Raw genomic sequence first — 26,711 nt, 5'->3', positions numbered from 1 at the left:
GGAGAAACGTGATTTTATCTCGCAATAAGCAATAATTCAGAGGTGACCAAAATATGGACCGCGATATCTTTTTTTTTAACAAGGTTTCAACTTTCAAATTTGACTAAAGTTGAAAACTGTTATAAAGTTGAAAATATAAGTAGTAGTATTGTGGATTTAGCTCGTAGCTGGATTTTCTGGCATCTTCTCACTGTCATTGGAAACGGTCGTGGATAGACCTAGGGGTTCCCAGTTGGAGTGAAAAAATTCAATTTGAAGAAAAATTATGGATTAAAATTTTGCTTTTTTTATCACATCTCCGACATCAGGAATAATTGTTTGAACATGCTTGCAATTTTTTTATTCGGTCGGAAAAATAATATTTTTCTTCAAAAAACGTTCATTTTCAATCACATTATCACCCCTAATTCTGGCTCGATGCCCCGCCATCATGCGACCGCGTGCTCCGTTTGTTTGTCAACAAAACTGCAGCTGGATGGTGAGACGAAGTGAGGGGGGAAAAGATTTTGACATTTTTTGCCCGCATCTGGCCCGCCGCCTATTTCGTTGGTCGTTGAGTCGCCGGTCGTTTCCAGCGACCGAGTCCAGCTAGGAACTGATCGTATAATAACGTTCTTCTGATACTCAGTGAAAGATAGTTACTACTTTTTCAAAGGTTTCGCGAACATGAAATTTGGGCTCAAGCGCACCATCCGTCAGCTAAATTCAACATGGCTGACGTTTCACTGCACGGTCAAGTGAAATATCTGAGTACAAATAAAATTGGGTTTGATTTGCTTGAAAATTACAACAAATAACACGCTCTAGGTATGTGCATCAAGAATGCGTGAATATTACAACTCCTTAGATGTAATATTATGTGTCCGTGAATGCACAAGAAAATTAATACATTTATGTTCAAGAACACATAATGTTACGCATGTTTTGAATTTACATGCTTGTATTTTACGTTAGATTTGTGTGTAATTTTATTTATTTTTTAAAGTGTATCCTTGTTCAAATTTAAGTGTAGCTTATCACCAATTTACAGTTTTGATCTAATTCGATGATTCAAGCTAGAAAAACATAACAAATATAATGAAAAAAAAAGTATTTTATGACCGCTTCAAAAATTTCCCGGGATCCCGGAATTCCCGGGATTCAAAAAATATTTTTCCCGTTTCCCGGGAAATTCAAAACCCGGGAAAATTGGACGCCCAACTGTAAATGAACTTCTCCCATTTTTTAGTATGTTGCGTGAAAATATCCGAGGAATCCAACAAAAATATTTCCAGACCTAAGCTCTTTGGTCTAGACACCGCCAAAATCGCATTTTAAAGTTTCATACGTCATTTTCAAATGTTTGGCTTGGTTTTGAAACTTTTAACTATTTTTCCTAGAAAGGCCAACGAATCGCCTTTCATTTGCTTTCAAGGCAGCTAAAATCGGCTCAAAAGTGATTTTTGCGAAAATTACCATTTTTAAGACCACCCTAACACAGCGTAGGTCATCCTGATTGCCAAACCCAAAAACACGGGTCTAATTATTTCGGCCAAGGATCCCCCAGAAAACAAATTAAGCTCAAACTTTTGTTTTTTCCGTTTTCTTATCATGGGGAATTGCTGTATATTGACGTCGTCGTTCTATCTTGTCGCATGCGTTTCAATGTTTGATCTTGAATAAACGAAAACTAGAGCACGCAATGTAAACAATAACAAACACGTTTTTTTTTTTGGCTGACCATTCTGTGCATTGTCCAGAAGTTTGGTTGAAATTGGTTGCTGGAGTCCCGAGTTATAATTGCAAATGTTTACGGTAGTCTAACTTGTACGTGCGTCAAACGCGTTCTGACCTGCAATCCCTTTGGCCAGTTGTCGCATTTACATCAATTTTCAGGAAGTGACAAAAATGCACGGATTTTTTCGGATTTCGTTGAATATCTCATGGTTGAAATCGAATTTTGGGGATCTGTAAAGATCAAAAGGTGAGGCATTGTGAGCTGCACAAAATGGCGTTCTTAACTCGATTTGGCCCAAAATGCACGTACGACAAGTTAGCACGACGGTGAATTAAAATAAAAAAATTGAAACTTTTGTAAAATTTTGTGTTCTTTTCAATAAAAAATAATTTCAAAATTTAAAAATCATCCTTAATTTTTGAGAAGGTCTAAAATTGGATAATTTTCTCTGCTTCGTATTTCAGACCAAGCCATGATATTTCAAATTAATTAACAAAATCAAGCCCAAAAAATCTTATTTGAGTAGCATTGTAGTTAAAAAAATATATTTCCTAGACACTCTGACAAACTGGGCAAACACTGCCTTGAACGGAATTCTATTGAAAACCCGTCAAACAAATTGAGGAAGACCACATCTTCTTACAGGTGGATTCAGTATGATTTTCATTAACAGCAACCACCGATTCCGTTCGAAAACAACTGTTAACATCGATTGAGAGCTCCACCTTACCGTTCCGTATCACATTCTTGCCGGTCAACCCTTTCCATGTTCTGCATCGTCAGATCACGTCCCAGAACTCGCCACAGGGCGCCATATTTGACGCGGCCGGCCCGAGCGCCACCAGACGGGGTCACTCCGGGTTCCGGCTCTTGCAGAACTGTCGTAACCCTTGAATAATCATTTAGTTTTTTTATGTATTCTATAATTTCAGGTTAAATTTTGCCATGTTCAGAAATGTATATTTGTTTTTTTTTGTGTAGGTATGTTTTGAACCTTAAAATTAAGGGTTAAGGTACTCCAGCTTCTTCATCGTGTCCCGGCAGATGAGAGGTGATAACAATCAAAATGTAAACCAGCCTTTTCTTTTTCGCTCGTGTGTGTGTGTGTTTTTGTTGTTGTGGTCCAGGGTCGCCATCGGAACGCAGATGACGAGGGTGACTTGCACCTTAAGCGCGGTCTGCCGGGGACTTGTAATACCATACGGAGTGGGCTCTCCTCGGCTCGGCGATCGGTCGGTGGTGTTAAGTAGGAGTTATCGACGCGATTAACTTTTCAATTAAAGCTTAATTTATGGGATTTTGGATGGTGGGAGAGGTTTTCCGGAGAATTGGGGTGAAAAGGGACACGGTGGAGGAAACATGTGTCTCACCTTGTACGTGTTTAAAGATTTGCACGAGTTGGGAGCGAGAAAAAAGAGGTGTGCACACACACGGCCACGCACAAATACACAAGTTGGATCCGACAAGTACTGATGAAGGATAAGAATACACGAGATAAGCTTGATTAATGGGCGCGTACTTCGTAATAGAATACCGCGAAAGTGCATTAAATTATGGAGTGATATTGAAGATTTTGCAGGGCAACCTTTCAGAGTAGTGCTGATTTCATTCATAAAAGGTGACTAAGTTATTTTTTTCTGGTTGAGGCATTTTTCCAAGAATTCCTAATTATGAAACAGAATTTTAATACAATCTCGATAAACAAAATCGCGCGAATTTACTACCGCCAACGAGGCTATAAAATTTCGTAATTCAGGAAGTTGTTCGAAGAAGCCGCGCGGCCATCATCACAGAAACACACTTTTCCCCCCGTTTTTTCAGGATGTTGTCGGTTGGCGTGGTATCGCTTCCAGAGAATCAAACGAATTAAAATTTGATGAAATAAATACACGGGTGCTAGAACCGGTTGCGGGAGGGGAAAAAAAGATGCTAATTAGTTTGAATTTCTCGTTCTCGCCGAAAAAGAGAAGCTGGTGCTCCCATTTCAAAGCACCCGAACCGAACTAATTACCCGTGAAAAGGTGGACCCCGGACTGGGCAAGATTTCGTCCGATAGATTTTAGCTCGAAGAAATTCAAAAGTGACTCCAGAAAAGGGGCGACTTATTAGGTTAGGTTGATGATCGTAAATTAAATTCAATTTTACAGGAACCTTTTTCCGGCTGAACTAACGAAGGCTGGAACAAAGTTGATTCTGAGACAAGTTTTCGTTAAAACAAGAAGATGGATTTTCCCTCAAAATGATGACAATGGAATCGATATCCTCTCCTCGAATGAAGTAAAATAGCCAAAAAGAAAAACAAACCGAAAAGACAACAGTCTGATTGGAACAACAATCTTTATTGATTTGAGTTGTTACTGATGTGAAACACTGCTGGGGGAGAAAAGGAAATGCACCCATGTTCTATCATCTTTGGGGTGGTTCGAGCAATCACCCCTCCTGGATGGATGGACGGATGACAAATCGAGAAAGACATTACAGCTGAAACCTCAAGAAAGGAAACAATAAATCTTACTAAATCATGCAAAAAACGAGGGGATGTCGCATGCAATTTTATATTTCTTAGAACAATGAAAAAATGAACTGATTTTGAAATCGTCAATACGATTTCAAAACTTAGTTTTTTTATTAAACTATAAAAAGAAATCAAAATTATACAAAACATTTTTGCCGAGCTCAAAAATCGGCAAAATTTGAGTGAAATTCAACCAGACCTGAAAAAATGAACTCAAATCTAACAGATGCCCCAATTATTCATTTATGACTAGGTTCGAAAAAAATAGAAAAAGATCTGATGGAAAAGTTTGATGACTTCAGCAAAGTTTTAGGTGTTGATAAGGACTATAGCCAATTTCTCAGAAATCTATGGTAAAATTTAAAATATTAAAAAAATAAATTTTCAGATTTTTTTATTTGTCAAAAATATTAATTCAATAATAATTTTGAAAAGGGTCAAACACTAAAAATTATATAATGAGTACTATTTGAAATGATCAAAAAAAACTAACTTAATCCACCTATGTGGTTGATGCCTTCCTCACTTTTTAACCAACAATGGGTAATATTAGTGGTTTGGACACATATTTCAGCTATTTTTTTTTAGATCCAGAAAAAAAAGCACACAGATATAACTTAAGTGGTCATAACTCGAAGCAGGGTTGCCAGATCTTCAATGTTGTGGACTCGTTGGAAAGGTCTCTCGATTACCTAACCAACGATGGATCGGATGGTGGATCCGGACATCGTTTGCATACATTTAATTGAGATCCGGCTTCAAAAAAGTACATAAATATCACTTAAGTGGTCATAACTCGAGACAGGGTTGCCAGATCTTCAATGTTGTGGTTTCGTTGGAAAGATATTTCAATTACCTAACTTACGATGGGTCGGTTGATGGATCCGGACATCGTTTGCATACATTTAATTGAGATCCGGCTTCAACAAAGTACATAAATATCACTTAAGTGGTCATAACTCGAGACAGGGTTGCCAGATCTTCAATGTTGTAGACTCATTGGAAAGGTCTCTCGATTACCTAACCAACGATGGGTCGGATGGTGGATCCGGACATCGTTTGCATACATTTAATTGAGATCCGGCTTCAAAAAAGTACATAAATATCACTTAAGTGGTCATAACTCGAGACAGGGTTGCCAGATCTTCAATGTTGTGGACTCGTTGGAAAGGTCTCTCGATTACCTAATCAACGATGGGTCGGATGGTGGATCCGGTTATCGTTTGCATACATTTAATTGAGATCCGGCTTCAACAAAGTACATAAATATCACTTAAGTGGTCATAACTCGAGACAGGTTTGCCAGATCTTCAATGTTGTGGACTCATTGGAAAGGTCTCTCGATTACCTAACCAACTATGGGTCGGATGATGGATCCGGACATCGTTTGCATACATTTAATTGAGATCCGGCTTCAAAAAAGTACATAAATATCACTTAAGTGGTCATAACTCGAGACAGGGTTGCCAGATCTTCAATGTTGTGGACTCGTTGGAAAGGTCTCTCGATTACCTAATCAACGATGGGTCGGATGGTGGATCCGGTTATCGTTTGCATACATTTAATTGAGATCCGGCTTCAACAAAGTACATAAATATCACTTAAGTGGTCATAACTCGAGACAGGTTTGCCAGATCTTCAATGTTGTGGACTCATTGGAAAGGTCTCTCGATTACCTAACCAACTATGGGTCGGATGATGGATCCGGACATCGTTTACAAGCATATAAATGAGATCCGGATATATGTGAAAACACGTTTTTATACATAACTTTTGAACTAGTTATCGAAACTTCAAACAATTCAATAGCGATGTATGGGACCCTATACCAAGTCCATTGCAACTGGTTTGGTCAAAATCGGTTCAGCCAGTGCTGAGAAAACTCAGTGAGAATTTTGGTCACATACATACATACACACACACATACACACACACATACACACACACATACACACACACATACACACACACAGACATTTGTTCAGTTTTCGATTCTGAGTCGATATGTATACATGAAGGTGGGTCTTCGAGCTTTTAATAAAAAGTTCATTTTTAGAGCAGGATTATAGCCTTACCTCAGTGAGGAAGGCAAAAACTTCATCATAAAATTTCATGTAAATGTGTTTCAAAAAGCGCAAAAAAATATGCATTTTTGAATGTTAGGTTTATTTGGTTTTGGCATTTCTATTCGATAGATCGATAACTTCAACTTTTTTTATTTATTTTTTTACATTTAAAATCAGGCGCATATTTGCTGAGTTATCGCTCTTAAAAATTAGACACCATTTTGGTGATTTAAAGAAAATCTTATTTTTCCGGTTTGCGTTCCAAAAATAAAATTAAAAATCGGCTTTTTTCAACGTTTTCCAAAAACTATGATTTTCTCAAAAAAAAAAATGCAACGCTTAAATATGAACTTAGACCAACTTGCACCATAATTCAAAAAAAATCTTGTTGTCATGTAAAAAATATTCGTTTTTTTTTTTTCAATTCAATTTTGTACATTTTTGGTCCGAGTTCAATTAGTTGGGTGGTGACGCACGGTCAATTATGTGGCATTGTGTGTGAAAAGAAAAGAATTTTATTTCGTGTTTCATCCTGATTGGCTTGCTCAAGTCCTTCCTACATCATCGTTGATCGGGAGGCACGACGTCGTGTGAATTGTTGCATTAAAATAAGTTTAAGTATTACAGTAAATGACTGTAAAAAAGTCCTTCCTATATCATCAATGTCGTCTGGGTAATCGTGATGAAAAAATACATTTATTCAGTATTATAATACCTGTGCGCGAGTGTTTTGGTGTGCTAATTAGAAAGACCTTCCCATAGCATCGTTGCTCGGAAGGCTCGCCGACGGGTTTGTTATGAAAGTCCTCCCCATAGCATCGTAGCTCGGGAGGCATCGAAAAGCCAATACCTTATCCTACTAACCCAAAAAAAATAATCACGTGATGCTTGAAGGAGATGCTGTGGATTCAACGGTCTCAAGCGGTATCAACAAGTATATAGCGAAAAACTATGTGCTTGATGAGTCTGCAACTTCAACTATCGGACTAACATTCCTCCCTTTTGTTGAACTGCAGGCTTCTTGGGAGGGCGCCGGTATTGACTAATAAAGTCGGGGTCTTCAGGGGTTAAACAGTGAACGGATGGTTGGCTCCCACTGATCATTTTTGATTCATTGTTTAACTTCAGCTGATCTGTCAATAACGAAGTAGCAGCTCATTGGCAGTCAACCATGCTCATGCTCATGCTCATGCTCATGCTCAATTTTGTACATTTTTGGTCCAATTTACTTTATTTTTTGAAAGGTTCGACTTATATCAATTTTTCAATCAATTTTTATTTAAATAATAATGGCTACTACAGAAAAAAAAAACAAAGGTGAATGTAAAAACATGAAAAAACTAAAAAGACAAGAATTATAGGAGGTGATAGAATTAGCCAAATACCGTCATCCAGGCTGACAGTCAGGGGAACCTACAGCTACACAGCAAAAAATCCGATAGTAAAATCGCATGCACATCACCTTCACCAAAAAAGACACTTAATATTAATGTACAATTTTCGTAAACCCAAAAAAAAAGTTGCAACCGACGGGATTCAAACCCAGCACCATTAGTGAGGACTGGCGCCTTAGCCCACTCGGCCATCAGACCTATGAAGTAAAGGAAGGATAAACTCATATATGAGCTTGACATTTCGGTCAAGTAGGTTTCCTATGCTGATGGGCTACATATATCAGGGTGTAATATTACATAGAATTTCATAAAATAATCCAAAATTTATTTTTCACCCAGGCCTTTTACACGCAGCTGGATTACTACTTTTTTAGCTGTGTACATCGGTGATGATCCGACTTTAAACATAGTGGGGAGATAGCCGAGATGGTTGGGACACCGGATTGATGTTTTTTTTTCTTCGGTAGGGGAGAGTGGGGAGACTTGATCCCCTTTTTTTGTATCGCACATAACTCTGTCAATTTCTCACAAAACTATGATCTTTTTGCATGAATTGAAAGCTTAAACATTCATCTATGTTTGGCTGATAAGGGTATTTCATCAGATAAACTCTTAGAATAATGACAAGCGTTTTAAAAAAATATTTGAAACCGGCATTTTCAAGATGTTGGGGGTAATTTGATCCCCCTTTCAACATTTTGAAGAAATCTTAAGCAAAATGTTTCTTATTAATCCAAACTTTTAATTTTCTATAAGATACAGCAATTTCACATTAAACCTGTACGTTTGTGTTCAAAATATAACAAGTTTAGCATGTAAAATATTTAAAAACTTAAAATTTTCTTTTTAGACAAAAATTGAGCATGTTCGCAAAAGCTGGAAATTTTTGTTTACAAAACTTTTGAAAAATGGTTCAAACTGCAGTTAGTTATGTACAACTATACTAAAGGAAACTATGTACGAAAAACCAGCCAAATTATTTAATCTTGAGGCTGATTCCAGTGACTGTAAAAACGCAGGGATCAAGTCTCCCTTAACGCACTTTTTTAAACAATTGATTGTAAAAATAGTATGACGATAAATTTAACGTCAAATTTGTAAGGGTTTTGGCGTTGATATGTTAATCAAACAATTCATGTATAAAAAATATTTTTTTGAATAATTTTTGAGTGTTTTCTATACTTATCAAAACAAAGAAAAAAGATCTCTTGGAAGTTTTTTGCAGCACTTCTTCGAAAAATGTGTGTAACTCAATCCAAACATTTTTTATTTTTTTTCTTTGTTTTCTACAATGAGTTTTAGTCAATTTCGCACAACTTTCTAGAACAAAGCTAATTGTTTTACCCACATGCTGACGAGATACAGGCTTGGGATCAAGTCTCCCGGGGATCAAGTCTCCCACTCTCCCCTACATGCTTTTTGTGTACACGTTTTCTCATACAATATCACATGCTTTTGCTAACAAAGATGATGTGCATGCTTTTGCATGCGATTTTACCATCGGAATTTTTGCTGCGGCCGAAATATATTTGCCGATGGGCCTCCAACAAGTTTCTTTTTTATTTATTTCCTTCCAGTTAAGAAATTTACTGTAATCATGTATGAAGCAAAAATTCCCTCACGTGAGTGAGGGACGCTGATGGTGGCATTTTTTGACATTGTTTACACTCACATTCACTTTGGAATTCTCGGGATTCAAAAAATATTTTTCCGTTTCCCGGAAAAAACAAAACCCGTGAAAATTGGACGCCCTACATCCAAACAAACAAAAACAAAAAATAAATTCTCAGAAAAAATGATTTTTCTTGAGAGAAACGATATTTAAAAACACACAAAAAGCAAAAAAAATAATACTTGATTTATTAAAGCTTTCAAAAAACTCCACATTTAAGGATATGCTCGTGCTTAAAAACCTGCAAAAATTGACAAAAAATCATTGTAAAAAAATATTTCGAGCGAAAAACATTGATGATGTTTTCACCTTTACTTACTTTTTTCTGACCTGAGAGGCCAGATTTGCCGATATTTTGGCACAGACTCAATGCTCAAGTGTATTATTCACATGTGTTCAGGGATGGAATAATCGCAAAAAAATCTTTTTCGCTTGCGAACTTTTTTCACCCGCGAAAGAGATAGGAAACAAACCACGCAAATGAAAATCGCTTCCAATTTTTCGAAAAAAAAAATCAATCACTAGAAGTTTTTTGTTGTGATTCTCGTTTAGCACCACTCAAGCCAATTTATTTCGTTTTGTTTACAAACATTGTTCATCTAAGAACAGTGACAAGTCATTATTGGACGTGTGACATTACACCTGCAAGTGTAGTACACTCAAACCCCGATGGTTTGACACCAACTGTTGTCAAACGAACGGGGTGGTCACTTTTTAGTTTGACACCCCTTTTACACGGAGTTCACACACACTACCAAACGTTTATTTTGATAGGGTGCGTAAGCGCCGTGTAAAAAGTGACAGTTCGTCACTTTTTAGTTTGACTTTGACCAACGAACGGGGTACAAACTAAAAAAGTGTCAAACGAAAAAGTGACCAACCACCGGGGGTTGAGTGTAGTGAAATCGATGTTTCGCCGAATAATCCCGATGATGATTTTTTCAGTTTCCTTTTGCCGATTTTACGTACACGAGAGAGGAGCGAAAGTTCCTTTCAGATTTTTTCTCTTGATTAGCGTTAAAAGATTTTTTTGTTGAAGATTCTTTCATCGCTGCTTGTGGTAATCGTTAAAAAAAACGGTTGGCCGAAAAATATGTTTTGCTAAACTCATTTAGTTTTGAGGTGCTAAAAAAAGCAAATCTGGCATTTTTGTTCCAGACATCAAATTTGGTTTATCAATTGGGATGAAAATCAACTTGAAAAAAGGGGGAGGTTAGAAAGTTGGAACTTCTGACAGGTATCGGTGTTTATCAATCTTTGCCATGTTTTCTTTCAAACAGGGTAAAAATACCAACCACTGGTAGGTGTCACACTGCCAAAGTAATAAAAAAAGTTTTATGTTCTTTGCTCGATCCTTTTAGTTCAATTGTGACGTCACGGTTTTATAGTTTATAGACAAGAAAATCGTTACGTTAAATCTTAACCAACAGCAAACAATGATTTATTTTGAATTAAGCAGTTTGACAGCTATCAATGATATTGTAAGGTGTTAATGAATAGGATAAAGATGTCACAATGTACCGGTAGCCAGAATTTCTACCTCAAAGATTGCATACAAACTATTTAAAAAGAGTAGAATAAATTGCGAAAATCGAAACAAATTTATGAACAAATGTCACGGAAGTCTAAAAAGTCTCACCTCGAAAGTTTTATGAACTTGGATGGCAGCCCTGCAACGCACCTTAAAATAAGTCTGCCAAAGACTGATTTTGCAATCGAGCGGATAAACATCCTCTTCCTCGTAGAACCAGAACCTAAAAGCGAGAGGGGTGCCAAGGAATCAAATTAAAGAGTTTGGAAATATGCGGGGGTGCTTTGATTAAATTTACTGTAAAAAAGGGCAAAGGGGGAAATCATCATTTCGTGATTTCGACGAGGAAGGGTTCGTTTTTTGTTGTTGTTGTTACGTGAGGGCGTGTGTAGTTTAACTAATCGTTAAACCAATTTGGACAAGCGTTTCAAATGGGGTCGTTTCTAATCTGTTTATTGGATTTTTTACCGGAGAAAAGAAAACAAATCGGCGAGATTAATAAAACATGCCATAATGAAGGCACGCTACGCCATAATGGCGGCCCGTTTTGACGTTTGGTTGCGCTAACGCTGATTAACGGGCCAATAAAGTGACAGTTGCACTAACGCGGTCAGCACACAATGTCCGCACGCTTCCAGGCGTGAGAACCGTCATGTAATAAATTAATCAATTATGAAAATGCATTTAGATAAGCGCCTTCCATTAACGGGGGTCCGATCAGTTTTGCGGAACGTGGCGCGAAATGTCATTTTGCGCGATCCTTCGCCAAATGTCACACTCCGCACGCAGCACTGTTGCCTTATCTTTGGTAATGACACCGATCTGCGATCGCGTTGGCACCCACTGACGATCGCCCGTCGTTACCCTTAACGATCGCTACTGCGACGACGAAAGTCAACAAATATAATGGAAATGTATCGCGCGCACACACACACACAATATGCAAATTTCTGCGCGCAGCGTACATTTTCATATTTATCTCGCGCGACACCTTGGATCTCGCTGACGTCTATCGCGCTCGCGCAACTCTACTCGCAGATATGTCCAATAAATTTCGTTCACCAACGGGTCCCGGTAATTGCCAGCGACAAATCTGTCTGTCGGGTTGTCCGGGACGGTTGCGAGTGGGAACAAATTAGGTGAAAATGTATGTTGAAAGAAGTTGGTGCGGTTGATCGACAATTCAAGATGGCGAATGAGTCAAAACGAGGTTTTCTGGATTTATGGTTAAATTCACTCGAAATGCAAATCTGGTATGAGTTTATTGCGTGCTCACACGAGAAATATCGTCTGACAAAATTTCACTAATTTTGGTCAAGCATCCTCAAAGATATGGCCACCGAAAATCGCCAGGTGAGACGCAATTGTCGGTGCAACAAATTGGACGCAAAAAGACTGGCTGGCCGCCTACGTTACAGCTTTATTTGTTGGCAAATCGTGCAGTTACTTAAATTTTATAGCCACTTGAAACTTTTGTCCCGTCGAGTTCCGTAACTCGGTGTATCGATTTCTGGAGACCGGGAAAGGGGGAAACAAACAGCGCTGCCAACATTAGCAAACAATCGAAAGTCATCAAACTATCATAAAGTCCTTCAACTTGTCTCCTGCTGGTTCTGCCGGTCCTGGTCGACTTTCCTTTTCTGGTAAACAATACAAAATACACACACACACAAAACGTTGTACAAAAAATCTCCCTCGAAACTCCCTCTTCCAGGGTGAACCTAACCTACAAAAAAAAGTCCGGTAGCATATCCCAGCAAATTGTCGATATCCGATACTCTGTCGGCGGTATCGCTGGCTGGAGAGCAGCGCTCCCAAAGTGTACAAACAAATCGTAAAAAGATAAAACAACACACCAGTTTGACGCGAACGCACACACACACACCGACATCGAGCGACCACGGTTGTCAGATATTTTCGGAGAAGAAGAGTGAAGAGAGGAAAAGCAGTGGATTGAGCAGCAGCATCCCAGCAAGCCATGCAAGAACCGACATCGAGCGGATAAGAGCCGTAAACGTAAAGTGTGATTGGTATTTCCTTTGGAGTTGCTTCTTCTTTTCGATTCCCCTGCAATCTATCCTGTTGTTGTTGTTGGAGCATGCCGGGATTGCAACACTTTGACGGTTGAGTGTTGTTGTTTGGGCGAGATTGATGTTTCTATGACTTTTTGGGAAGAAATCGTAAAAAGTGGGAGAATTTCTGGAGAAGTCCAATAAAATTTGAGTAAAGATTTTTTTTATTGAAGAGTTACAACTTTTCAATTTTTATTCTTGTTTATTTCCCTGAAATGACTCCCGTAGAATTTTTTGACTTTGAACTTCTAAGGTCTGTCAACATTGAGGTAACTTACCGTCACACTCGAAGGAACTGTCAAAATTTACACATGAAATACGGGAAAAATCCCCAAATCTCCAGAACTTCATTCGTCCGCTCCACAAACTTCGCAATTCTCAACAAACATATCACTTTGTTCCAAACCGGAAGCCACACTCGGCAGCACTCTTGCCAAAGTCGCCGCCGTTGGACTTCTGCACCACCGTGGTGTGCTATTTACATAATCTTTGATCCTGTTTATCTTCAATTTTCATAATGTTATTGTTCTTCTGCTGGAACGGCGACGCGCTCGGCACTGATTTTGCGCCAATTTTCCTCGACTCCGTCCAGTGTGGATTGTTGGGGCATGGGGAGGCCTTGTGCTTTGTTGTTCTTTCCCCCCGAAAGCCCCCTCTGGTGGGCACTTTTTGTACTATTTGCATGGATGTAGGTATTTTTCAACGAGGAGTTGTACGGCGGCGTACACGGCAAGAGTGTATGAATAGACAAACATTGGGTGATCACAGTAGAAATTTTTTTAGAGCAAGTTATAAATATCAAGATTTTAGAATATTATAAGGAAAAAATGACTTCTGAACTTTATTTGCAATCATAACCTAAATTAAAATAGGTAATAATTATAAAGTTTATATAACCTTGACGAGCAACTCTTTTCTCAAAAATAAGTAAGTAAGATTTTTCGTTGAATTTGAAGCCATCAATCTACCAATAGATCAAGTCATATAGAAACAACGATAAAGCGAATATTTGAAAATTTTGCTAAAATATCCGCTATACATATTTCTAGAAAATTAAACAAAATGTATGACCACAATTCACAATTCTATTTAATCCTGCTTAATTTTTAATTATCTCTCTTTTATTATTTAAACAATAACATATACAAGAATAAAAGACAAAAACATGTTTTTAAACAAAAATACAAATATTTAGTATACACTCAAACCCCGATGGTTTAACACCAACTGTTGTCAAATGAACGGGGTCACGTTTTAGTTTGACACCCCTTTTACACGGAGTTCACACACACTACCAAACGTTTGTTTTGATAGTGTGCTTGAGCGCCTTGTAAAAAGTGACAGTTCGTCACTTTTTAGTTTGACTTTGACCAACCAACGGGTTACAAACTAAACAAGTGTCAAACGAAAAAGTGACATTGTGCTTTTAATCAATATTCAACACTCTCAATGTTTTGCCTTTAAACAAAAAACACTAATAGGTTTATTGTTATTTATGAAAACGTTGTCCTTTTCGGTACTGGAACCTGGTTAGGACTATTGTAATCTTGTGAAAGCAAAATTTTCAAACTGTTGAAGCAAAAAGAATAACAAAATGCTTCAGACATGATTGTAATCATGCTCTAGCCAAAAATTTGTAAAATGGTGTTCACGGTAAAAATTTTGTCCAAAAAATTCACACTTTTTACTGATTAATAATTCACGTAACCTTTTTAAACAGCTCAAAAATGGAATAATCTTCGTTAAATAATGTAGATGTTGATAGTTTAAATTGACCCCTAATTTTTTGGGGAAAAAACACTTTGTTTGTCGAAAAAAATTAAGAAAAAACTGGTCATACTGTCGAATGTCCCTATATTGGACCTAGTACCTTAATTGAACCCAAGTGGCAGAATAACAGTGATTTCATCAATTTCAAAACTAGTTCTTGTAATGTTTTCTTAAAGAACATTCTAAGAAACACTATCAAGATTTTATCACTTCAATCTCAACGAAATAATGTCATTTAATAAGTTTTCTGAGCAAAGTTCAAAAAGCGTATTCATTTTCGTTTTCCCAACAATAGTTTCGTTACCTTCCAATGTTGCTATCCACATAATAACACTTTTCGATATACTTTCCAACGCAGCTAAGGGCCCATCCATGGAAGAAGTAGACACTTTTTTTTTGGAAATCTCAGGTCTAAATTACTTGGAAAACTATTAAACATTTTTCTCCTGTGAAAACAAATTGATAAGACTCACACGAAAAATGGGTATTCTACAGTAATTTGCATGAAATATGCTGAAGCAACACATGGCAACATGGCAACACATTTTAGTTGAACTATTCTAATAGGGACATCTACCCTGTTGGCAAAATATGTTGTTAAATAATTGTTCACAGCAAACCAAAAAATGTTATTTTTGTCAATAATTATTTGAGTGTCCACGTTTGCTCTAAACGAGCAATTTTTAAGAATTTTTGATTACATCAGTGCACTTGTTTCGAATAGTAACACTTTTCAACATTTTTTTGATTTAAACGATTTATTGACGAAATACATGAAAATTTGACAAAAAAATTGCACTCAGTGTGTGTTTTTTGGAATTGCAAAAAATGTTGTAAGGAACTCGTTGCAAAACTTGATTTTTTCAGCACTCTTCGTATTTATCCAACTCGGTGAACCTCGTTGGATAAATGTACGACTCGTGCTGAAAAAATCCTCTTTTTGCAACTTGTTGCATAAACTACTATTCTACATACTACATTTCATTTCAATAATTAATTCAATATTTTCACAAAAATTTAGTATAAATATAATATATATATATATATTATATATTTTATTAAAATTGACAAAAAAATGGAGGCTAATTGGTTTTGAAATAGTAGTTTATGCAACAAGTTGCAAAAAGAAGCAGCACGTGCCGTACATTTATCCAACGAGGTTCACCGAGTTGGATAAATACGACAAGTGCTGAAAAAATCAAGGTTTGCAACGAGTTCCATACAACATTTTTTGCATTTCTGAAAAAACACCCATTGAGTGAAATTATAAGTCGAATGTTCATGTTTTTTGTCAATAAATCGTTTAAATAAAAACAATGCTGAAAAGTATTACTTTTCAAAACTAGTGCTGAAAACTTCAACTTTTCAGCATCCATTTCAGTGCTGAAAAGTAGAACTTTTCAGCATTTGTTTTGAAATGTATTTTTATTCGATTCTGTTATTTTTGGTAGATAAAAGTAGGCTGTTTCGTCACGCGAGAATGACAGGAAAAGTAGGAAGTTTCAAGACGGAATTGCAAAAAATCCTTTTTTGTCGATTCCGTATTAAAAATATTTACTTTTAATGTCATTCTATACTATAATGATGAAATGGTGTTCTTATCAACACCAAAAAAACCAGGGCTAAATGTTCATTACAGCGTTTAATTGAGTGGTGAAAAGTTCTTCTTTTCAGCACTTGTATCGAGTAGAAATACTTTTCAACATTTTTTTGTCTTTAAGCTGACAAAACGCAACGAACACCTAACCAAAGCGGGGAAACACAAGTTCTACTAGGAAATTCTATCAAAAGTGTTTTTTTTAATTGTATAAAAAATGTTGCATGCATGGCTTCGATTTAAAAAATCGCCAAAAATCCATTTTCCAACCAATTTTTGATCTTTAAAAAGTATTGGAAAGAAGAACTCTGAAAATTTTAGAAAATTTATGGGTCAGTTTTTACTTGACTTTGCCAATGTTTTCAAAAATGTAACTTTTTTACGAGTCAACTTTTTTTGTGATTTTTACTGACATTACCTGTATTTTTAGTAAAAAGAAGTATGCAGTAATTTTTCTAGTGTCCCAGACTATGCCTCTACGCATTTATTTACAATTTAAATGATAATGGTGCCATTTTATAGCAGAAAATGTGAAAAACAAGCAAAAAAATGAAAAAGTGACTGAAAAAAACATGAAAAAATTATATAGGAAAAATGTAATGATAGGAGGTGGTAGAATAGGCCAAATCTACCAAAAACAAACATAAACTTAACAAGATAAATGTAAATTAAAATACAAAAAATGAAACAAAAAAACATATAACAAGAGAAGTAAAGTTTTTCATAGAACAAAAGTTGCTCAAAATGACCTCCTGAACACGGGCAAATTTTTTTTTTTTTGAAAAATAATTTGGGTACATCTCGTGCTGAAAAAAAAATAGAAATTTGAGACTCCGCAAAATATTATTTTGCTATTTTGTAAGCTTGGCTACAACCCAAAAACACTGCACTTTTTAAAAAATTTCCCCAAAGTTCTTTGCGACGCAAAAATTGTTTTCAAACATTATCCGAAAATTTTTCAATTTTTTTTTTTTCAAAATACTTTTTTTTATCTAAGGCCGTTGCAAAATTTATGTCCCCCCCTGACTTTGGGCAGAGCCGAGGGACATAAACTTCAAAAAATATTTGCAACGGCCTTAATCCTTTCTCATATTTTCATAACATTTATGAGTACTGATTTAAGGAAGAAATGTACAATAACATAAAATTAATTTAAGTTACGAAACCATTCAAATCATTTTTATACTGCCCTGCGTATCAAATTTAATCAAATAAAAAATATCTCAATGTTTAATTTCAAGTTCCAAATACCACAATTTTTTTAATTTCAGAATAAAATTCAAATAGTAAAACATCCGAAAAAAGAAACCCTGTGCAATTTGCGCTTCTATTAATGCGAAATTTCAAACAATTTAATTTTTCAAATAAAACTCCCCATTTTCACTGTGCCTCCCGCGTGTCGGCACGTTTTTGCCTTCAAAAATTTGCGCCGCGTGCCCGTCCGCGAAAAACAACCTCGCCGACCCACGAGGACGGACTGCGAGCTGGTGGTTGTTCAACCGAGCGTGAAGCGTGCTTTCGTGATTTCTGGAGAAGGTTTCCAACTCCACGGCTGCGGCGTCGGCTTCAGCAGAGAGGAATAAATCCCACCGATTTAACTCACCAGAAAGGGGGGGACGAGAGGGATTGTAGCTGGGTTTAGAACGAGTCAGCAGCATAGGATTGTGTACTCATTCATAATGGATTAAAAGTCATGCATAAATTATGCTACAATTGCAGAATGGACGGACGTGGAACCGCCGGAATGCGATGGAATGAAAATAATAATGATTAAAAGTATAAAAAGCTTTTGAATTTCTTTTTTTAACTCATAAAATTCTTTTAAAAACCGCTGATCAATCTTCTCAAAAATAAATTAGTTAAGACAATCCATAAATCACGTAACCACATCAAAGTTAGCAAAACATTCTCCCAAAATGATTGCCCTTTTCAGTACGTATTATCCTATCCGAGAAAGAAAGTTAATAATGTGGTCCAAGTCCAGCATGGTTTTTCACCACCCACCCCCAGGAGTCAGATTTTCACCATTATAATCCCCACAACGCGTTGGCCTCGTTATTGTGTGTAATAGCACAGATATTCTGGCTAGTACAAGCGCTCCCCTTCAGTTATATTTTTGCTGATTTTCACCCCCCTATAGTACAAATCTTTTGGGGGTTGGTGGAGAAGTTTTTGTTGTGGGGAAGGAAATTTCTGCGTCTTGTTATATTCGTATTTAATTAGTCACTTTCAGTCAGATTTCTTCCCCAATCCTGTTTGTTTTGATTTGCACTTTTCTGGTAATGTTTTGCTTCTTTTGGACAGTGAACGTTATTTGAAATGCTCTATTTTTTGTTGTTTGATTTATCAATAACAATGTTGGGATGTTTAAGTATTGTTTAAATGTTTTCATAAGTTTTAGAAAACCTTTGGAAAGGGATAAATATATTTAGTAAGGATTTTCTAAAAGAAAAATTCTAGAGTTTTTTTAAAAGGTCTTTTCAACATATGGAAGACAATAGTTTAAAAACTCTGGAATTATTGATAATCAAGCTTGAATTGAGGAAATCCCGGAAAACTCTCCCTTTTTAAATCAAACTCACAGAAAAATAAAAATTTCTAGTTAACAAAAGCTTTGACCAAATCAAAAAAGCAATTCAATGATTAAAAAGTTGTTAAAATTCCGTACAAATCAGTATTATGCGTAAAATTCCCTACAAAAATTCCGGGCCTGTTAAAAATCCGCGAAGAGGTTCGAAAATCTGTATGGTAAGGAAAAAATCCGTAGGTAATTCTCCGCCAACTCACACAGCAGTTGCCTCGACCCCGCTTCGATTTGCGTGAAACTTTGTCCTTAGGGGTAACTTTTGTCCCTGATCACGAATCCGAGGTCCGTGTTTTGACATCTCGTGACGGAGGGGCGGTACGACCCCTTCCATTTTTGAACATGCGAAAAAAGAGGTGTAAATAATTCGCAGCCTGAAACGGTGATGAGATAGAAATTTGGTGTCAAAGGGACTTTTATGTAAAATTAGACGCCCGATTTGATGGCGTACTCAGAATTCCGAAAAAACGTATTTTTCATAAAAAAACACTAAAAAAGTTTTAAAAATTCTCCCATTTTCCGTTACTCGACTGTAAAATTTTTTGAAGCATGTCATTTTATGAAAAATTTAATGTACTTTTCGAATCTACATTGACCCAGAAGGGTCATTTTTTCATTTGGAACAAAATTTTTCATTTTAAAATTTCGTGTTTTTTCTAACTTTGCAGGGTTATTTTTTAGAGTGTAACAATGTTCTACAAAGAACAGATAGAACATACAATTAATTTTTTTTTTAATATATAGACATAAGGGGTTTGCTTATAAACATCACGAGTTATCGCGATTTTACGAAAAAAAGTTTTGAAAATGTTGGTCGTCATCGATCATGGCCGTTCATGGTCACCCGCGACAGACACGGACGACGAAACAAAGAGAAACGCAAAATGTAACTTTTTCAAAACTTTTTTTCGTAAAATCGCGATAACTCGTGATTAGGCTTAGTGATTTTTCACGCTCGAATATAGCAAATTTCACGGGGACCTCAATGTCAAAACACCGAACTTCACGCAAATTTCGCGGAACGTGAAAAATGTTAAAATAACTCTGAAAATCTTATGTTTAAATCACAGAAACTACTTTTTATGCTTTATTATATATTATTCTTCAATAAACTGACATGAACGTGACAAAAAAATCACCTAATTATAAAAAAAAAACCGGCTGGTTTACGGATGGGCTCAATTCATGTTTTGAAACAAAATGTAAGGCATGCGTATTCCCATTTATTGAATTGCTTTTTTAATATATTTTTTAATATTCAACTAAAAAAAGTAAAACAGTTTTCGCTGATTTACTTCTGTTTTATCAGTTTAAATTTTATTGAATTTCATATCAAAGCAAGATTCAACAATCTTGTCCATCCAAAATATGTAAAAAAAAATAAATTTTCTTCAACATTTAGACCATTCAAAATAATTTTTAAGGTTTTCATCTCTCTTTTTAAAAAAACTAAATTTAAAATCCATAGGCAGAAATATTATAAATTGTTACGAAATCGAAATTTTTATTCATAATAAGAACAGAAAACAAAAAAATTGTATTTTTTATCTTTCAAGGGAATTATTCACACAAATAATCAAATATTTTTAAAATAAAACAGGACTCAGAAAAAAATCTGAAATGTTTTAAAAAGGTTATTTCAAAGATTAAAAATACTCTTCATTTTATTTTAAATAAACCAAAGCTTGATTCTTTTAATTTATTTTGAAATCATACATTTTAACTAAAATAGCAGTAAATTTGTACTACAGCGAATTAAAATATTACTAAATTTAGTTAGTTTCTATAGAAACTGAACATTTTAATAATTCTTCAAATGGTTCATATCAAGCTTATCAAACGAAGACTTCTTATGGGAGAACTGTCATTTCTATCACTCGAATCCGGTGCTCTTTTTAACCAGGATATTCACTTGCTTAATTCTACAGTAGTTCATAAGATTATTTTTATTCCTTTTTGAGTTTGATTAATTATTTTGAGAAAAATCGTTACATTTTCACACAAACATAACATTTCACGGGATTTCGCGGAAAAAGCCAATTTTCGCGGATTTCACGCTGTCCGCGAAATCGTGAAATTTCACTAACCTTACTCGTGATGTTTATAAGCAAACCCCTTATGTCTATATATCAAAATTTGTGTAATTGTCTGCTCTACAACTTTGTAGAACAATGTTATACTAAAAAATAACCCTGCAAAGTTAGAAAATTTTAAAATGAAAATTTTTGTTCCAAATGAAAAAATGACCCTTCTGGGTCAATGTAGATTCGAAAAGAACATTAAATTTTCCATAAAATGACATGTTCCAAAAATTTTTACAGTCGAGTAACGGAAAATGAGAGAATTTTTAAAACTTTTTTAGTGTTTTTTTCGATGAAAAATAAGTTTTTTCGAAATTCTGAGTACGCCATCAAATCGAGCGTCTAATTTTACATAAAAGTCCCTTTGACACAAAATTTCTATCTCATCGCCGTTTCAGGCTGCAAATTATTGAAAAAAAACCTCTTTTTTCGCATGTTCAAAAATGGAAGGGGTCGTACCGCCACTCCGTCACGAGATATCAAAAAACGGACCTCGGATTCGTGATCAGGGACAAAAGCTACCCCTAAGGACAAAGTTTCACGCAAATCAAAGAGGGGTCGGGGCAACTTTTCCCGATTTCGTGTGAGTTGGTAGAGAATTACCCTTACAAGATTTTGGTTTGTGATTTTGAACTAATTCAAAAAAAAAATTAACCTGATTTCTTAATTTTTTTTCTCAAACGGTTTTGGACTTGAGGTTTTAAGCTAGTGATTTTGATACTGCAATCATTGTTTTGGAGATTGGAAAAAGCAGTAAACTTGATTTAGGCTAAACATTTTAGAGCTTTTTAATCTGGTTTTCATTTTTTTATAGTAAAATTTCATCCCTCGGTTATCCTAAAACTCTCATAGATTCAAGATAAATTATGATCCAGTGCGATAACTGTCTTTTCTGCAGGACGACATGCTTCCGGATGTGAGGGGTGGTGCTGGAAGGCATCCCACTTTCTCCCCCCAACATATCAAAAGCAACAAAAGGCAAATAACATAACGATGTGTTGTTGTTCTGAACGATGATGACGACGACGACGACGATGATAATCATAATGATGACGATCATGGGGCGGTAATGATGTTGCTGCTAACAAAACGCAACACCATATTTAAACTATGACCCTTCTGGCTGCTGCTGCTTCTGCTGAACTTAAGGGATGCTTGTTTCTCTCATCAGAATCGCAGAGGGAGTTGAAATGAGCGTGACTGAATGACTCCTCTCTCTCTGGGTAACTATTTCGCTACTATTTAGGGGAGGGGGTGGGTACGCATGTCGCCTTTATTGTCTTGTTTTGTTTTCCCCTTCTCTCGGCAGTACCACCTGGTCCCCTCTCGGTAGGTTGCCTACATTCAGGAGGGGGTGAGCAAATGCCGGGACATTCGTCGTCGTCGAGGAATGGAAAGTTTAAGTTGGCAGGGAACCGTGAAACTAGAACATTACTAAACGGATCATTATGGTTATGCTGAACGATGTTCTGCCCATATCGTTAGCCGTGTAATTTTCGTCCCTTTCCGCCGGGGTCCCACATCATATGTGGAATTATTCACACATTTTATGCTTCAGCTGAATGGGTCGTCTGATGGATTTTACCTTTTGTGATGTGTTACGCCGGCCAGACAGGGGCAGAGGGGATTTTGACGAGATAAATATCTTTTTCTTTCATTAAATGCAGCCAGCCGGACATGACGAGTGTGACGAGTTTCAGCCCGATAGGGCTCGATGGAATTATTAAAGTAGTGTGTAAATTTGCCTTAATTTCCGTCTGACGAATAATTTCAATAGAGATGCCTCTTTACAGTAAAGCCTCACATGATCCAGTTCTGGTTTAAGATTTAAAGCTGGAATGATCCCACATCAAAACCTTCTATTTTTATTGCCCTGGAGGTGCCGCCCGGTTGTAGATGAGGTTGTCTATGTGAATGTGTGCACTTTTAACACTTTTGTAGTTACGTCAAAAATCCATTTACCGCCTCCCAAACCAAGGGTTCCCCCCCTTTTCCATTCGCCGGGTCGGAAAAAGCAACATGCTTCACGTGTTGGTGTCATCTTGGTTGTCTTCGTCTTCCTTTCGTTCAAAAAAAGGCTGCGCAAATTCCCATGGTTTTCGGGAGCATCGGGGTTAGATAGGCTTAAGTTTGCGTCCATTCTTTAAAAGAGACGTTTTACCTTCCAACTCAAACATTCCATACTCTTTTTCATACCTTGAAGCACCTTCACCATGTTTTTGGGATCCATTCCAGTTCGCTCCTAAGAATTGCACCCTCGCAAAGAGAAGGTATTTAAAAATTCCATTTGGTGAGATTTCACACCGGACGACGACGACGACGACGATGATGATGACGATGGCGACAAGCGGCTTTCAGTCTCTGTGGAAGAAGGGGGCATCCACAAACAACGTTGCTTCTTGTTGTTGCACCTGAAAAAAAACTCTCCATCAGCGACGGAAGAATTTTCTTTTTACTCGCTAAGAGAGAACTCCTCTCTCATGCATGAAAAATCGGTAAAAAAAACTCACAAAATCAATTTTAGGACAATCGAGTGGAATTTCCATGAGAGAATTCCCCTATATCCTTCAAAATATAGAAAAACCCCAAGGCATACATTGATGAGATCAGGTAAGGCAAACTTTCCTGCTGTATTTTTTTATATTTTCGTTTAAAAAAGTTTTTTGATCCAAATTGACATGCTGAAATTAGTCCGAAAAATGAAAAAACAGTTTTTTGAAAATCTCCGTGTAAAATCCGATTTTAATGCAGACTATTTATTGACAGCTAAAAGCCCGCCTTTCTTCAATGTTTGATCATTGCTAGTTTATCTCCCTTCTAGCACTTTTTAATGAACTTGTCAAAAATTAATATTATTTTTGTATTTTTGGGTAAATAAAAAAAACAAATATTTCAAGCAATTTAAGTATTTAATTACTAATAAAGAAATGATGAGCAAATGTGAATTTCGAATAGAATAATATATAAATGTAAACCAAAATTTGTCCTTAATTATGTTAAATATTGTAATTGTATAGTAAAAGCGATGTTAAAAAAGCACACTCTAAAAAATATTAGTTTATTCACTTTTTAACAATACTGTAAAATTTATATTTTTGGATATTTGACTAAATAAGGCATCTCTTAAAGACATCAAAATCTTATTGAGCAAATCCAGCTCAAATCAGGAATTTTTCTGGACTTTTTCGATCATTTTTTTTGTGAAAATAGCCTAAAATGTGACAAAAAGACTCACGAAAAATGCAGGATGGTATTTCTCTCCTAAAAAAATACAAAAATCATTTACTAAAACTGTTTTTTTTTTTTTTTTTGAAAAGTGGTCCAAACGTCAAAATTTTCATAAACCGATAGTGAGAATCAATTCTCCAGACAATTTTTCATAAAAGTCTTTTTATTGGCCTTTGTCCTATGTCCAATCCTTGTGGAGTTACAGCGGTTTTAAAAATAAATATGTTGAAAAAATAGGGTTTTTCAGTGGTTTTTGGCAATTTTTATAAGACAGACTTGATTTTTCAATCTCGTAAATATTTTTACCGGACAGCTCGTCCAATTTCCCATAATTTTGTCTTCGACAGCATTTCAATTGAATATATGGGCTAACATATATAAGCATAATAAAATTTCTCAAAACTGAAAATAGAATATTTCATTCAGCGTGGTGCAAACCTGGATAGTAAATAAGCTTACGTAAATAATTAAAAAATTCAAAATAAAAAGCTGTTTTTTCAAAAGCAAAAAAAACGCGGAAAAACATTTTTGTTTTTTTTTAATTAAAGTATGTTAATTTTAGTAAGCTTTTTTGGCAATTTCCGTAAGCTTTTTTTATCCTCTTAATATCAGCAATATTTTTTTCCAAATGGATTACAGTCATGCCTCGATTTGGCACCACATATGAGGGATGTAAAACCAAGGCGTGCATATGAGAGACATTGTCAGGTCAGGATTTTTTTACATACATCGTGAAAGACACATTGGCTTAAGTATTTTACAATATGAGTATCAAATGATCGAAAGTAATAATATTGATTGTAATAATACTAATAATTTTTACAAAACCACGTCTTTTAGAAAAAAAACACTGAAATTCAGATTTTTTTCAAAAGGGGTATAAAATGATTTGGAATTTTTCAAAAATTTTGACAGATTTTTTTTTAAATACTCAAACTTTTTACAAAGTTCTTTTGAAAAAATACTCAAAATTTCTGTATTATTCAAATAATCGTTTTTTTTTTGTAAAAAACTAAAATTATTTTTTTTAAAAACGTAGTGTTGTGAAATTTTCGAATGTTTGAAAAAATTATTCTTTTTTAGAAACGTATGAAAAAATCCCGTTTATTTGATACCCATATTTTAAGAAACTAAATATAAACGCGGGAAAATGTTTTTAACTGGTTTTCAGTTGATTAAACTTAAATTTTCATTAACATTTTGAAGGTTTTTTTTACCCCTGATTATTCAGGGGAAGGGAGGGGGGGGCGAAAAAAACTTTGAAAAATATTTGCAACGGTAAGTTTTTTTTCTTGCAATTTCATTAAACTTTATTGCTGTTATACAGCAATATTTTTTCAACATAGATTTTGTTTAATGTAACACAAAGCTGAAAGGAACTCCAATACTCTGTTATTGCTTCTAAAAAACTTATTGTAACTTGATTATTCATCAAAAAAGTCGAACTAAATTGAATTGACCATGTTACAAAAATGGAATATTAAGAGCCATTGCACAGAGTAATCAAAATATATTCGAAAAGTGCGATTAAAAAAATATTTTTGAAGAAATGCAATTTATATAATAAGAAATAATGGTCAGTTTTTTCAAAAATATTTTCCATTTTTCTAAAATTTCACAGGATTAAAATCGACAGTTCTTATGAAAATTAATATTAAGCCGAGCTTCCGTGGCCGTGGGGTCACGGGTTTCGCCTTGTAAGCGGAAGGTGGTGGGTTCGATTCCTGTCTGGCTCGGCAAAGTCAGATCCCTTCAAAGAGTAATTCTACTCACTGGGAATACTGACCGGTAGGGGATGGGTTTCGACTAGCGGCGTGCTGGGTTTCCAATCCAGAGGTCGTGAGTTCGATTCTCGTACCGGGATGATGAAGTTTAAAAAAAAAAATCTCAATTTTTTTATTTTACTTTTAATGAAACAATTTATTTTACATTTTTTAATTTTTGTTTTCTTTTTAACAAAAAAAAGCTATCAGCCCAGAGTGATCAAACATTTTGGCCCCCGAGTATATTTTGGAACAAAACGGATTCTTTTTAATTGCAGGTTTTGGCAAATACTTTTTAAAATCAGGATTGCATCTTTTTCCAAATCAATTTTTTCATGCAAAATCAAAGTTCACCGTTGTAAAGTTAAGCATTTTTGTAATCATCACGTTATTTTTTTCATGAATATCAGAAAATTTTCTCAAAGTTTGCTTCAAAGATATTGCAATGATTAGACCAATATATGTCACTGAAAGGAAAATAAATATGAAAAATAGGTTTGTTGAGTGTATCACAAATAACGCCAAATATTAAAATGATGATATTTCAGAAACTCGTGGTCTACCTTTCAATGTAAAAAAATAGCCTGATCTTTCCGATGAATTTACGTTAATTTTTTTTTGTTCAAGCAATACTTTACAAAATGTTTTAAACATTTATTATCAGACTTTTTTAAAAATAAGATTGAAATATGAAAATATTGACTGGAAATATTGTTTCGTA

At 35.5% G+C, this 26,711-nt stretch overlaps 1 protein-coding gene across 1 annotated transcript in view; it reads left to right on the top strand.

Annotated features, from left to right (window-relative positions):
• LOC6050694 (netrin-B) overlaps positions 1 to 26,711 on the top strand; it is a 151,815-nt gene that overhangs the window by 2,545 nt on the left and 122,559 nt on the right. The window lies entirely within an intron of this gene.

Source organism: Culex quinquefasciatus, chromosome 1 (assembly GCF_015732765.1).
Source record: "Culex quinquefasciatus strain JHB chromosome 1, VPISU_Cqui_1.0_pri_paternal, whole genome shotgun sequence".
NCBI classification, from domain to species: Eukaryota; Metazoa; Arthropoda; class Insecta; order Diptera; family Culicidae; genus Culex; species Culex quinquefasciatus.
Note: the sequence above shows the minus strand (reverse complement) of the source record. Positions and strands in the feature narration are given on the sequence as shown.